Raw genomic sequence first — 10132 nt, 5'->3', positions numbered from 1 at the left:
CATCTGGCTGGGTTTCCCCAGCCACTCTGGGCGGCTTCCAAAAGAATATTAAAATACTGTGATACATCAAACATTAAAAGCTTCCCTAAACAGGGCTGCCTTCAGATGTCTTCTAAAAGTCTGGTAGTTGTTGTTCTCTTTGACATCTGGTGGGAGGGCGTTCCACAGGGAGGGCGACACTACCGAGAAGGCCCTCTGCCTGGTCCCCTGTAACTTGGCTTCTCGCAGTGAGGGAACCGTCAGAAGACCCTCGGTGCTGGACCTCAGTGTCCGGGTAGAACGATGGAGGTGGAGACGTTCCTTCAGGTATACTGGACCGAGGCCGTTGAGGGCTTTAAAGGTCAGCACCAACACTTTGAATTGTGCTCGGAAACGTACTGGGAGCCAATGTAGGTCTTTCAAGACCGGTGTTATATGGTCTCGGCGGCCGCTCCCAGTCACCAGTCTGGCTGCTGCATTCTGGATTAGTTGTAGTTTCCGGGTCACCTTCAAAGGTAGCCCCAAGTAGAGCGCATTGCAGTAGTCCAAGCGGGAGATAACCAGAGCATGCACCACTCTGGCGAGGCAGTCTGCGGGCAGATAAGGTCTCAGCCTGCGTACCAGATGGAGCTGGTACACAGCTGCCCTGGACACGGATTTAACCTGTGCCTCCATGGACAGCTGTGAGTCCAAAATGACTCCCAGGCTGCGCACCTGGTCCTTCAGGGGCACAGTTACCCCATTCAGGACCAGGGAATCCTCCACACCTGCCCGCCTCCTGTCCCCCAGAAACAGTACTTCTGTCATATCAGGATTCAATCTCAATCTCAATGGGTGGCAATGTAGCTTTTGATTGGGAGCCAAGATAGCTCCCATTGCCAGTGACCGCCCTCCATGTTTAATTACCGCGTGTACATTGGCCTGGCCTATAGAGCTATGAAAATTGTAGCTCAAGTATGGGTTTCCCACACTCGGGTCTCTGACTGTATTTTGACTACAGCTCCCATCATCCCTAGCTAGCAGGACCAATGGTCAGGGATGATGGGAACTGTAGTCCCCAAAAAAACTGGAGACCCAAGTTTGGGAAACACTGCTCTAGTAGGACCGAGATTATATCTTTTGTAGTACTATAAGCTGGGTCAGTGCATTTGGGGGTAATTAAACATGGTGAGCAGCTGCCATCAAGCTTGACTCCCATTCAAAAGTTCCCAGTCAGTGTCAGAAGAGTTGCTGATGACAGGAGGGAAAGAATGTCAGTTCCAGGCAGTTGTAACCTGAGCTGTTTTCCCCAGTCCAGTCTGGGGCCTGATTCAGTGCTTCATCCAATCTAGGACAATCTGTGGCTGACCTGAACTGGATCTGGGAGCCAAGTTGTTTTAATCAGTGTTTCCTTCTTGGTTCTGGCATTGGAACAGCAGGCCTGAGAGAGAGGACCAGAGGGCTACATTTGGCCCCTGGGATGTCGATTCCTCATCCCTGATATACCCTTCGTCTCCAATGACTACATTCATATGGGGATCACCACCAACATCAAGCCCATGAGTCTTCTGTAACAAGCAGGTTTATTGCAAATACACACCCACACCATCAAATGCAACAGAGAGTTTGTGCTTCTCAAAGCCAGCTAGAGCATCTGTACGTCACTCAGAAATGATGAGTCTTTTTCTGAGCACATTCCCGATTTACTCGTCTTTTCCATGTTGCCCTACGATGACGACGATTTGACACGCCAAGATTGCTTCCCCCGCCCCCTGGAAGCATCACCATGCTGAGATGTGTTAAAATGAGAGACTGCATTAACACACACAAACACACAAAACACCATCACATGGTGACCCGAGAGTTTTTCTCCGTCTTCTTGCTGTTTTCGCCAGCTGGAAATAATTTTCACAAGGGTTAAAAATTGTCCTGCAGGGACAACATGTTCCTTTCAGATGAAATCAGGGCCAGGATAGCAGTTTGACTTGGGTGAGCATATTGCAATGTGTGGGTTTTATTCTTCTTCTTGTCTCTCCCCCCGTCCCTTTCTTCGCAAAGATTTATTTTTAAATAAGATAGCCGGCATAAATTGAGACACAGATGCTGAGAAGATCAGTACCAAGAAGATCGGTACAAATGGAACAGCAGTTAGTTCAGGCATTTTTTGACCAGCAGTAAAGTGGATTCTTCTTTCCTTTGGTCACACCAGCACATTTCATGGTGAGACTGGTAGGAGTTGCTGCCTGTACACATTTTACCCCACTCATAAATAGCACATACAGTCTTTTAGTGGCTGTGAATCACAGGTTTGTGTTCTGACACTCTGGTTGGGATACTTTTTCTTTTCATCTGACCTGGATGCTCCTTTGCTGTATTGAAAAATAGAGGACGGTAAAAACACAACAGTTTATGGGTTATGTTGTGCATATAGGATGCATACAAGGTCTTGATTGCTCTTTACTAATAAATTATGCTCCAGTTCTTCAAGAATAGATACAAATGTTGGCAAAATCGCTTAAACACTGCAGATGGGGCCCAGAGAGAAAATATATCCTGATAATCATTTACTGAGGAAATGGAACAAAGCAGTATATAATTGGAGGAGAAAGGAACCAGGAGGTTTTGTTTTTCTTACATCAGGTCAGGCATATACATAATAGGGAGGCATTCAGCCAAACATACAGAGGGAAAACTTCCTCAGAACTACACAACCAATCAGAGCATATACTACTTCATTGAAGATCATGCCATTTTGTCTGGTTGCCAAGCAACACCTCTACCCGTCACCCCTCTCTTGGCTGGTTGATTTTAACACTATCAGAATTAACCTTTACATTACAAACTGAATGACCCCCTACTCTTGCACTTCCAGCAATATGTTTATGGCCTCTGCTGGAAGTGGTTCCTCGCTGATATCAAAGTCTGATCCAAGCATGAGAAGTGGGGATAAGAGGTGTGATGAGTGGGATGGAATGACAGAAATGATTTCAGAAGCATCCCTAACATGAAGAAGCAATGAAACACAGGAACATAGAAAGCTGTCTTGAACTGAGTCAGACCATTGCTCTATCTGGTCTAATGCTTTCTACTCTGACTGGTAGCAGCTTTGGGGGATTTGATACAGGGGTCTCTCCCAGCCCTACTTAGAGATTTCACAGATTGAATGTGGGGTTTTCTGAATGCAAAGCAGATGCTCTAACACAGAGCTGCAGCCCTTCCTCAACGCTTAAACATTCAGCCCCACAGGTAACTTAGCTCTGAACTAAGAATGATGGCCTCTGTTATGAAGACAACATCATGCTCCATAGTTTGTTAGGAATCAGACGGCTTGAGTAATCAATGTGTTTCAGGGTTTACCCAAATTCCAAGTTTCTGATTTGCCATTAAGTTGTCACTGAGATACTCTGACGAAGCGTGGCCTGGTGCTGGTCAGGCAGTTGAAAATCAGGACCATGGAGAGTTCGCTGTGGAGAAAGCTTTAGGATCAGGTGGGGCACTGAACTCCTGAAAATCACTGGCCTGGAACTGACTGTTGCTTTATATCCTTGTCCTTCTGCCAAGGTGAAGACACTTTTTTGTTCTAACAGACTCTCGGAAACTGCCTATTTTTAAGGAAAGGGCTGGTACTGTGATGTTTTTATTTTAATGATCTGTATGTGCATGCCTACACACACACACACAGGATGCGGGTGGCGCTGTGGGTTAAACCACAGAGCCTAGGACTTGCCGATCAGAAGGTCGGCGGTTTGAATCCCCGCGACGGGGTGAGCTCCCGTTGCTCGGTCCCTGCTCCTGCCAACCTAGCAGTTCGAAAGCACGTCAAAGTGCAAGAAGATAAATAGGTACTGCTCCGGCGGGAAGGTAAACGGTGTTTCCGTGCGCTGCTCTGGTTCGCCAGAAGCGGTTTAGTCATGCTGGCTACATGACCTGGAAGCTGTACGCCGGCTCCCTTGGCCAATAAAGTGAGATGAGCGTCATAACCCCAGAGTCGGTCACGACTGGACCTAATGGTCAGGCGTCCCTTTACCTTTACACACACACACTTCTATTAATGTTTAATTGTTTTTGTGGCCTTGAATAGCTGCCCAGAAGGGAATGTGACTCTCGGGCTATAAAAGATTCCCCGCTTCTGGCCTTGATATTACTGTACTAGATGGACCAAGTTTGTTATAAGGCTGCTTTCTAGCTCCTTAAACTTTGGAGGTTCCCATAGAATTCCAATACCTTATTAGCAAGTAGGGCATCAGACAAACTCTAATGGGCCAAAGACCTGCCGATTGTGGAATATATTAAACAGTCTAATACTGGGCCAAATGACTGGTTCTCCATGATCCTCAGACACAACTTTCCCTTCCCTTGCTATCAAGGAGAACTTTGCTAACCTGAGTTGTCAGAGATTGAACCTGGGACATGATATGAATCATGAGATCTGCGCAGCTCTGCTACCACTGAGCTGACTCCATCCCAATGTGTCTGCACAGCCACATTTCACAAACTCGCCAGGATGGTGCCATTGCCATATTTTCTTGAGTTCCCTGTCCTAGTCTTGGAAGTCCCCCAAAGCCAATTTGAAAGGGTTTTTGCAGCAGGATCAGAGAGCCGGGTCTGGGGGGAATCCCAAAGAAGATTCATTGTGGGCCTATTATTTCACATCTTGTTTTATCCCCTTGTTTTATTGCCATATTATTAAATGTCTGCTTTAAGGGCTTCTTTCTCCCCGAACATCTTCCTTTTTTGCAAAAGTAACTCTCTCTTTTTTGCCACTGACTTTATTACTGACACACAGGAGAGTGCAGAGCAAGACAAAATGTTTCTCTAGAGAGCAGCGCCATGGAACAGAGCCTCACTTGATTTCTGTGTAATTCATCCGTAAGTTCTTTTCGTGAAGCAAGTTCACTGAGGAGGTTTTTCGTGAGGCAGCCATGAAGGATGCCACCATTTTATTAATTATGCCTCTCTCTTTCTCTTTTTTTTTAAAAAAGAATTACCGTAATATAACATTTGTTTGGCTCCATATTCCAAAGTGCAGATATGGGGTTGTCCAAGTATTCCTCCCATATCTTCATCTGACCTTCATTCCTGACAATACTGGGACTGATAAATTTGAAGTAGGTGGGGTAAACTTATATTGTAGGGGGCTCTTTGAAAATTTAAGGCAAGTGTGGGAATCCTCAAGCCTATAGGTCACATATGACCCTCCAGGTCTCCCTAGCTGGCCCCTGGAATGCCCCACAGGCCACACCTTTCACTGCTTTGCATCTTCATAGTATAGAATTGTAGAGTTGGAAGGGACCCTGCAGATTAGTCCAGTGTTTCCCACACTTGGGTCTCCACCCCGGACTACAATTCCCTTCATCCCTGAACACCGGTCCAGCTAGCTAGGGATGGTGGGAGTTGCAGTCCAAAAACAGCCAGAGACCCACATCTGGGATGCACTGAGTCCAACCCCTTGCAATGCAGCACTATGCAGCTGTCGCATACAGGGATTGAACCGGCAACCTTGGTGCTATCAGCACCACGGTCTAACCAACTGAGCTATCCTTTTGTCTGGTGGGAACATCTCCTTGGACTCTGATGATGCCTCTTGCTTGTGTGGGTGGAGGTTAGAGATGGTTGTGTGAGGTTGTGTAGAAGCTACCCTAATGCACAAAGATAACATTCACATTAATTGCTCTTCTTACTTTTACCTCTGACTCCAGACAACACTGGCGTGTGGCGCTCAGGCTGTAAAACCTCTGACTTAACAGTATTATGGGATGCTCCAGAAGCTGCCTTAGAAAAAGAAGACAGTAAAAACAAGGGGCTAATCTGTGGTCTTCCCAATGTTAAAGGTAAAGGTAAAGGGAGCCCTGACCATTAAGTCCAGTTGCGGACAACTCTGGGGTTGCAGCGCTCATCTCGCTTTACTGGCTGAGGGAGCTGGCATTTGTCTGCAGACAGCTTCTGGGTCATGTGGCCAGCATGACTAAGCCACTTCTGGTGAACCAGAGCAGCACACGGAAACATCGTTTACCTTCCCGCTGGAGCAGTACCTATTTATCTACTTGCACTTTGACATGCTTTCGAACTGCTAGGTTGGCAGGAGCTGGGACAGAGCAATGGGAGTTCACCCCGTCGTGGGGATTCGAACTGCCGACCTTCCGATCGGCAAGCCTAGGCTCTGTGGTTTAGATCACAGCACCACCTACGTCCCTTCCCAAAGTTACTGGACTGTAATCCCTAAATAGCATAGCCAACAGGACTAGTGGTCACGGATGATGGGAGTTGTAGTCCCAAAACATCTGGAGGGCCGAGTTTGCCTGTGCCTGGTGTAGGGCTTTATAGGTCAGAACCAGCACTTTGATTTGTGCTCAGAAGCAGACCAGTAGCTATTGGAGCTGCTGTAACAAGGGAGTTGTATGCTCCCTATAATCAGCCATGGTTATTGGCAGGGATGGATTTAGGTTTGATGAGGCCCTAAGCTACTGAAGGCAATGGGGCCCTTTATATGTCCAGCTATCCTTTGTTGACAACAAATTGTCACTGTTTTTTGTGTTGAATATATGCTATATGGCAATTTATGGACCTAATAGGTATCTAAAGCCATATAGCGATGAGCAAACCAGTGATATTTTAGGGAACAGGCTAGCAGGTGGGGCCCATTACTTACATCATAGGAGCCTACACAACACAAAACACTGTTGCTGTATGTAGGTTTTATTTTATTCGTTTTTTTATCTTATATTTTGGAAATGTACATCCAGGTGTGTGTTTTTCTTTATTTTTTTAGGGGGGGCCCAAGAGAGTGGGGCCCTAAACTATAGCTTGTTTAGATTATATGTAAATCCAGCACTGGTTATTGGAGATGTAATCCATTCATTTGAACTCATATACGTACCCAGATAAGGCAAGTGGCAAAACTAAGTTCAAGTCACGAGTGAAGAATCTGCTCTGTTGGCTGTTAAGAATGTTCTGACTGCTGTAACGATGGCTCCATCTGACTTCAACCTATATATAGCCTTGCAGAATGCACGGTGATAAATAATAGATATTTTAGCACTAAAATAGAAAAATAAAATCTTTTTTTAGTGCACCAGCAGAGAACCACAGGAACAATATGCAACCTTATAGATTTGGGAAGGCATTCCCTACCCCTACCCCATCCCCAGCTTCACATCTTCAGGATTTATAACTCATCAAATTTGCTTGACTCTTCTTGAAGTAGCAGTTCTGCGGGTGGCATACGAGCATGAGAGAGGCCCAGTCTACAGGCAATTCCCGTAACAAGTAATGCTCCCACAGAAGTGGAATTTGGGGAGCCTTGAGGCAGCAGCTCTCCCCTTTCCTGCAAAAGCACCTTGCTGGAAACATTTCAAAACAACTCCATAAGCATTTTAGTGCCGGTCGCAAAGATTCTTCATGGCCGTAAACCTTGGAATGGTCTATAATTACACACGATCTGCCCACTATGGAAAATTGATACTTACATGGTCCACTGCATTCTGTATCCTGGCGATGCAGTCTAAATGCAGATCACACATCCCCACTGGAATGGCCACAAGCATCATTCCAGAGAAAGAAACTTAAAACAAAGCAGTGAAAAAATTCTTCATTATTCTTTTTTAAACAGCCAGAAATGGCTTCCATTTAACTTGAGCCCATGCAAACTCTTGGTTCTACGACTGTTAGAAAATGGCCTCTAAAACTCTCCATGTTATTTGTGCGCGGGAAGGTGGGAAAGGGGGTGGATTTTGCCAACCCTTCTCCAGGGGACAATTGAGATTTTCCGGTAATTAATCAGGAGGAACTAACACCACCACCCCTCCATGGCCAAAAAATTATTTTAAAGAGACATTTTGGCTCACTTGATGCTCAATAAAAACTCTGTCATTAGTTTCTACTGGTAGATGAAGGAAGTCATGTGCTAATATAGGAGAGCTGGGGGTGTCTTTGTTTCCTTCAAACAGTATTAAAATAGTATTAAACAATAATAAAACTGGGTCCATGGCTGCACCTAACATTCACAGATGGCAAAACCGAGGAGGAAATTTTGTTGAAGGAAAAGATTGAGATGCTCCAACAGTTTGGCAGCAGCAGAGAGTGGGGGACCCTTTAAAAATTCACATCATCCCCATTTGCTCCACAACTAGGGTGAGAAGAACAAAAATAAGCAGAGGAAGAACTCTGTGTGCCGTGAAAGTGTTCCTGCACCAGCTTTATTCAGGTGTCAATTCTGCAGCTCTTGCAGGGAAGATGGTGGCAGAGTCAACCTGCAGCAGCCTGGGGAGTATCCTGACCACTTTGATTGCTAAGCTTGTGTAGAAGTCAATCAGCATCACTTAACATACTCAGACTTAGATCCTGAGCAACTTCCTTGTAGCTCTCCCAGTAGTCTTGGCCAGAGTTGAACAATGGTGCGTAGGCTGAATCTCTTCCTGGAATCATTTAGGTCAGGAGTGTCTAACTTGTGACCTTCCAGATGTTGTTGGACTCCAATTCCTTCAACCCTAGACAGCATGGCCAATGGGCAGGTATGGTGGAAGTTGTAGTCCGATGGCCTCTTGTGGTCTCCTTAGCTCCACCTCCAGAGATCCCCTTGGTTGCCCCACCCAGTAGTCAACAGCTGCTGTCACTGCCCCATAACATCTGGAATCTTGAATGCAGTATTTAAAGGGCCCATAGCCATTTCTGCAGATGCATACTCCTCCATAACTGTAGAGCAAGTCTGGGGGTGTTTGGAGAGACAGGCTGAGATGGTGAAGAAGGGACCACTGAAGGTGGGGTGTGGGATGAGTGTTTGGAATCAAGGCATCTGGTTGGCCACTGTGAGAGCAGGATGCTGGACTAGGTGGGCCATTGGCCTGATCCAGCAGGCTCTTCTTATGTTCTTACTCCAGTCTCAGATGCCCAGGGACTGAATCTGACCTGGTGGGGTGGGGGAGGCAGTAGAAGTATGCAAATAGGAGGCAGTGGTGTGCATTCATGACCTCAATATGGTTGAGGTCATGGCATGAGGACATGAGAGTATTACCACATTTCCTGATGTGCCTGATGTCAACCCAACCAAGCAAGGAAAGAGTTAGAGGAGAGGCAGTGCGGAAAGCTGTGGGCGATGAACAGAAGCCTGGGACAGAAACAAAGGCAATTACTGTAATTGAACAGCTACCTATCAGCAGGCTGACACCTCATCAGCGCCTGCGGTGAATGACAGGTAAATACCTTCCCCTTTTGACAGTTTAATTAACCAAAATAAATGGGGCACTGGGAATTATGAGGTTTCTTACCAGAACATGTTCCCAAGGAGACTTGAGTCCCTTTCTTCCCTTCATTCCTTTGCCTCTCTTCCCATAACAGTCACGGGGGTTTCTTTGCTTGTAAGAAAACCACTCCATTATTGGCTAAGGAGCACCAGTGTGAGGAAGGCTTGGAAGTCCTTGTGGCCCATATGGTGGTGGCGATGAAGTCTCTGGGAGTGATTGGCTGAAATGTGCTGATGTTAAAACTATGGAATTTGGTTTCACAAGAATGAGCACCAGCTTGGCAAGCTTTAAAGGGGGATTAATGGAGGATAAAGCTACCAATTGCAAACAGATTTACTATACAGTGGTACCTCAGGTTATGAACTTAATTTGTTCTGTAGGTCTGTTCTTAACCCCAAACCATTCTTAACCTGAGGCACGCTTTCACTAGTGGGGCCTCACGCTGCCGCCGCACTGGGAGCACGCGATTTCCGTTCTCATCCTGGGGCAAAGTTCACAACCCAGAGCAACTACTTCTGGGTTAGCAGAGTTTGTAACCCAAAGCGTTTGTAACCTGAGGTACCACTGTATATACTTGGTATCTGTAGTAGCAGAAGCAATATGCCTCTGAATACCAGTTTCTGGGGTTGGCAGGAAAGAGAGTGCTTGTGTTGTGCCTGTGGACTTTCCACTGGCATCTGATTAGGCATCCTGTAAGAACAGAATGCTAGACTGATCCAGCAGGGTCTGATCCAACAGGGCACCTCTTACACATGGACTATAACAACTCTCAGGGGGAGGATGTCTTAGGACATAGGAAATGTTAAACTAGACCATCTGTCCATCTGGCTCAGGATTGCCTCTCAACACAAGTTGCTAGGGAACATGAGTGGGGAAGAGGGCTGTTGTGTTTCTGCCCTCCATGTGGGTTTCCCAGAGGCATGTGGTTGACCACT

The 10132-nt window shown here is 46.2% G+C and overlaps 1 long non-coding RNA gene across 2 annotated transcripts; it reads right to left on the bottom strand.

Annotated features, from left to right (window-relative positions):
- Positions 1-1591: 1591 nt before the first annotated feature.
- Positions 1592-9365, bottom strand: LOC310693339. Of its 2 annotated transcripts, XR_014519102.1 has the most exons (5): positions 9222-9365; positions 7425-7519; positions 6836-6956; positions 5486-5597; positions 1592-2327 (listed from the first exon to the last, which is right to left on the bottom strand). It is a non-coding gene; the product is annotated as an uncharacterized lncRNA (long non-coding RNA). The 2 variants fall into 2 exon arrangements; XR_014519103.1 differs by lacking the exon at positions 7425-7519 and having other exon boundaries at positions 6836-6996.
- Between the last annotated feature and the right edge of the window lie 767 nt (positions 9366-10132).

This window comes from Podarcis liolepis, assembly GCF_965112155.1.
Source record: "Podarcis liolepis genome assembly, chromosome: 14".
NCBI classification, from domain to species: Eukaryota; Metazoa; Chordata; class Lepidosauria; order Squamata; family Lacertidae; genus Podarcis; species Podarcis liolepis.
Note: the sequence above shows the minus strand (reverse complement) of the source record. Positions and strands in the feature narration are given on the sequence as shown.